Raw genomic sequence first — 6,000 nt, 5'->3', positions numbered from 1 at the left:
CTTCATGTGCATATTTCTTTCTTTGTTCTTCTTTCATTATTATTATTTTTAATGCTTATTTTTAATTTTTAAAAATTTTTATTTATTTGTTAAAGATTGGATTTATTCATGAGACACACGGAGAGAGAGGCAGAGACACAGGCAGAGGCAGAAGCAGGCTCCCTGCAGGGAGCCCGATGTAGGACTCCATCCCAGGATCCCGGGATCACAACCTGAGCCTAAGGCAGCCGCTCAACCACTGAGCCATCCAGGCACCCCTCTTCATGTGCATATTTCTAATGTGTGAGATTCTATCATGATTTTGGAAGCTCAAAATCATGTTTCCCAAATCTTCTCCTTAAAAATAGAATTTAAATGCATTTTTTTAAAAAGTAAGCTTTACAACCCAACATGGGGCTTGAACTCACAACCCTGAGATCGAGAGTTGCATGTTCAGTCCATTGAGCCAGCCAGGTGCCCCTAAAAAAGCATTTCTTCTATCTGACACAGTCAAGTGTTACAGATTGCCATTCGTTCACCTGAATATCATTCTATACTCTGATAGTTACACAGGTCGTGAGATATTTTTCCTAAATTGCTGCCCGGTAAATTCACTGATTCTAGCTCTTTATCATAAACAATCTTAGCCAAACAGGTACAACCTTCCCACCTTCCTCTACAGATAAGAAATATTTCACTAACAAACAGCATGAATGCATTTACCAGGAGGTCTGTGTGTAGCATGTTTGCATGAAAGGGAAGGAAGTCGATTGTGGGTTTGCTGTCAACACTTTCCTACTGACTCTTTTAGGATATTTATCATCTTGTCCACTTCCCAGCCAGTTGATACCAAAAAGTCTCTAAAGTAGGAATTTACTAGACAAATATATCCCAGATGGGACGTCCTAGAAAGTATGATCCACAAAGGAAAAAAACATTGCTAAGAAAGTAAAAAAAAAAAAAAAGCTACAGATTGAGATAACATATTTGTAAAACACAACATCCCATAAAGGACTTGAATGTCGAATGCATAATAACTCTCAATATTCAATAAAAAGACAACAAATCACCCAATTAATAATAATAAATGGATAAGGGATTGGAGCATACACATCATCAAAGAAGATAGATATGGGGCAAATAAGCAATAAAAGGATGCTCAAGGTGCCCATGGGAGAAAGTTTGAGTATGAACAAAACACAGAAACAAGATGTCAAGATGACAGAACTATTCTGCATCATGATTGTGGTAATGATTATCATAAAATATTTTAAAAGTCAGAGACTGTAAAGAATGATGGTATACTTGTAAGTCTACATGCAAAACACACGTGTATAGAGCTACCTGAACACATACTCAGAAGGACAGCAGGAAATACAGACTTCTATTCATCAATTAATCCTTATTTTTCTCCCAAAATGCCTTTTTACTGAAACAAGAATTATTCAAGCAATAGTGACGCTCCCATCTTCCAAATAATTGTTTATATTGTGTTTTGGCAACACAAAATCTTATAATAAATGAGGCATGTCATGAAAAATCTGGAGTAAGATTATGGACATAAGAAAAAAATTAATTAGTTAAAAAATCTGGATTAAAGAAATGAAAAATCAGGGTACCTGGGTGGCTCAGTCGGTGAAGCATCTGCCTTTGGCTCAGGTCATGATCCTGGGGTCCTTGGATTGAGTCCCGTGTCTTGCTCTCTGCTTAGCCAGGAGTATGCCTCTCTCTCTGTACCCCCTGCACATGGTCTGTCAAATAAAAAAAATAAATAAAATTAAAAAAAATAAAATTTAAAAAAAGAAAAATGATCATAAACACCTGTTTGAGGTTTTGACTTTCACATAAAAATTTTTTTGCACATAAAATTTATTTCATATTCTTGTTCATTTTGTATTTAGATGTTATTTTATATGTTGATAAAATTAAATCCAAGACTGTTTTTCTTTATAACCAAACGTAAGTACTACCAACACCAACACCAGGAATCTAACCTTATATGAAATTGAGGAAACAATGCTTATGTTGGCGACAACCCAACCTGATATAGTGATGTCATCAGGAACCAAGGCATTCCATGTAACAGAAAACAGAATTAAAAAATATTAAAAATACTGGCAGGCCAAATTTCAAGGAAAAAAATGTTTATACAGACTCTTCATTTGTAAAAAAAGAAAAAAAGAAAGAAAGAAAAAAACCCCACAAGATCAAAGCTCACCACAATGGAAAGAGTTAGTAGCAATGACATGATAGCAGAAATCAAAGAATTAGTACCCAAATCTTGGTGTCTGATTATTGGTGTGATTAAAGGGAACTCCATGCTTCTGGCGACAGGTATGGATTTACCACGTGGAGGATGAACCAGGTGAGCCCATGATACCATGGCTGGTGCCTGGGTGATAGAAAAGTCTGGTGACCAATGAGGACATGTGGAAAGGGCTTTATTAGATTATTTCTCCCTCTTTGGTTCAAATGTCAACTGAATACAGTGACAGATTCTTTCCTTTTCTTTCTTCTTTTTAAAAAATCTTTATGCCCAGTGTGAAACTCGAACTCAGGACCTCAGGATCCAGAGTCTCTGGGTCTTTGGACCAACCCAGCCAGGCGTCCCCAACAGGTCCTATTCATAGGTATGAGTAGTTATGGGGAACACACGTTCCTTCCGGTGTCAACACGGGTCACTGTAGGTTCTTGACGGGTAGATCTTCAGGGGAGCTCTCCATGGTCTTGGATGTCTCTTTGGATCAGTGCTCACATGCAACGGGGATACACCCAGTAGAAATGGTCACAGTCGACCTCGTTCCAAAGGACGGAAGTCTCAGACGAGAAAACACTGTCTTGTCTACACAGTTCTCCCCTTGGGTGGATTTACGTGATTTCTCTGTAATTAACATGATTTAAACGATTTCTCTGTAAAACAATCTGACCCTTTTGCCCCATGAACTCGCTTCTCAAACCAAAGAACCTGGGCTCAGTGTTCAGTCTCCTTATATAACGGGAACAAGAGCGACGGATCAAAACGAAGACGATGCAAAGGAAACTTGATGGAGTCTTTGCATTTCGGGTTGAGCACACGATTCAAGTGCAAGAGACGTGACCTGCGGATGATGGGTCCTTTCGTTAATGCAATTTGTAAATTTAAAGCAGATTGGTTGGAAAATGTACGTAAATACGAAACAAATTAGCTCTTGCTTCAATGAAAAGTATAGTTGTGTTTCGAAAGTGTTGCACAAAAGAAAAACGTTGCACTGGTTCAAGGCGCACTTGAATGGGTTGGGTTCATGATAATTGTAGAATTTAGATATAAACGATCATTCGTTTTCCAAGAGCTTCTGCTTCAAATTAAACGAGTTCGCTTATGTAAGTCGAGTTCAGTGAGGTGTGAATACTTCAGAAAACATGATAAAGAAAATGACATTGTGCATCGCCCCAAATTCAAATATCCTTTCCCGATGACTTTGTCGAACAGGAGAGTTGTATTATAATAGATTATAATGCTATTTGTGCTCTGTCTCATCCGCTCGAATATTTTGGTTACAGTTTCACAAAAACAAATCCGTTTTCTAATCATTTTTTTTTCCCGCGTAGGAAAGACAGTAAGTCTTATTCCTCGAATGCCACGTATCGTATAATTTTCTGAATTGTATAATTGTATAATATCTGTAGCCAACAACTTTGCCTCTGGTTAAGAGCAGATGATGTCTCACTCATTTGAGCAGCCGTGTGATGTGTTTGGAGGTCAGCAAATCTGTCTTCTCCGAGTGCCGTTCCACAAATTTGGGGAATCTTGCTAGAAGACTTCCTCAAAAATGCAAAAGGAAAGGATGCTCAGCAGCATTTAAGGAATATTTACTTTTTCTTCCTTCCAAAAATCAGACTGCCAAACTTTTAATTATTTTAGATTTTTAAATCTTTTCTTTTTTTTTTTTTCCTGGAGGTCTATCACAGTTGTAAATGGTTCCACTGTGGCATGATTAACATCTATGGGAGAAAATGCATTTTTCCTTTGTGTTATTTTCCAGTGTAAAATACTGGACTATGAAATTTGCAAACAAAAAAAATAAAATTTGCAAACATAGAAAAGGGGAAACAGCAACAAAAAAAGGAAATCAGATATATTTGTTTCTGTGCTTTTTTATTTTTTTATTTTTTTATTTTTTAAATTTTTTTTTTTAATTTTTATTTATTTATGATAGTCACACACAGAGACAGAGAGAGAGGCAGAGACACAGGCAGAGGGAGAAGCAGGCTCCGTGCACCGGGAACCCGATGTGGGATTCGATCCCGGGTCTCCGGGATCACGCCCTGGGCCAAAGGCAGGTGCCAAACCGCTGCGCCACCCAGGGATCCCTGTTTCTGTGCTTTTATAAAGCATTGGTACTTGTGTATTTTTTTTAACTTTAGGCAGCAAGATACACATGTATACAAATTTGCATAAATTTTGTTTCATTCAAGATGATGTTGGGGTTCTTTTGTCTCATCATTATTCTTCTTTTAAGTATTATTTTGCATGTGCATAGATTCCATAATAAAATTATCTTTAGTGATTTGCCTCAGATTAGAAAGCTGTAATATTTCCTGTCTTCCCTTATTTTAACTGTCCCTAGGAGAATCTTTGCAGACACGCCTTCCTCTATAATTTTGATATATCATTATAAAAGAGTCCATTAACAGTCATTATCATGACAATATGGCTTTAAGATCCCTGGTTCACAAAGGCCAAAGGTTTTTTTCTTAAAAATATTATCATCCCAATAATCCTGCCTATCTCATTATGTACAAATGTTTTGTTGACCTGCATTTCAATCATCTGGAGTTGCCTTAAAAAAAAAAAAAAAAAAAAGACTGTAATTTTACCATGAAAATGTCCACCCCATTGATTGAAGTGCACTTGTTACTAAGTGTGAGGAATGCACACCATTTTGTGGATCTGCTTCTCACGGGCCCTGCAGAGAACTGCCCGGAGTTGTCCGTTGGTGAGGTCTTATATTTTTATTTATATTTTATGTATTTCTATTTTTATGATCTATGTTATCGGTTTTATTTTTATTTTTATTTTTATTTTAGCTTTAATGTTTGTATGGATTATTCAGCGTGCTGTGTTGAGAGCACCCACCCTTCCCTTTCTCTCCGTGAAGCTAATCATTTGTGACCCGCAGGCACTTTCTTAGCATTGGAAATAGTACATCGGTGCAAACAGCAGAGAAAAGAAATGCCCAGTGTTTTCCATCCCGTGGACACCGCTTGCCTGTCTGCTGAAGGACCAACCCAAGTGTGTTGAAATCCCTTGGCATGAAGCTCACTGGTGAATCAAGGGTTTCTGTCCCACTTGTGTAAATGTGACAGAGCTTTGGTTTTTCCATTAGGTGGACAGTGTAGACATGCCTGAAGGCTGGAACAACTCCAGATCATCAATCACTTGACCTTTATTTTGAGTCATATGCATATGTATTTATATGTCACATCATTTTTATACAAATATATATAAAACATAAAAGTATAAAACATAAAAATATTTATGCATAAACATAAATAAATTCATATAAATATGTACACACGAACATATATGTGCATATAAACATACACACATATGCATAAGAACATATATACACATAAACACATATACACATATAAATACAGACATAAAAACATAAATACAAAAAAATAAAAAATAAAAAACCATAAATACATATATAAATACACACATGAATATATACACACTATAATCCTAAATACATATATAAATGTTTGCACATGTGTAAATACATGCACATGCATAAGACTTTATATATACACAGCTTATATTTTTGATATGTTTCTTTTCCATATCTTCTTGATATGTTCTACTTCTTTTATTTTTTTATGATTTTTAGGTAAACTACACGCCCAGCGTGGGGCTTGAACTCACGACCCCAAGATCAAGCGTCCTATGGTTTACAGAGTGAGCCAGGCAGGCAACACCCACTTTTTGCCTCTTTAATGTGGTGGTTGGGTTTCTATTTTGCAAGCATATGGCCCTTT

The sequence above is a fragment of the Canis lupus genome, chromosome X, assembly GCF_048164855.1.
Source record: "Canis lupus baileyi chromosome X, mCanLup2.hap1, whole genome shotgun sequence".
In the NCBI taxonomy this organism is placed as follows: Eukaryota; Metazoa; Chordata; class Mammalia; order Carnivora; family Canidae; genus Canis; species Canis lupus.
This window is presented reverse-complemented; position numbering follows the sequence as displayed.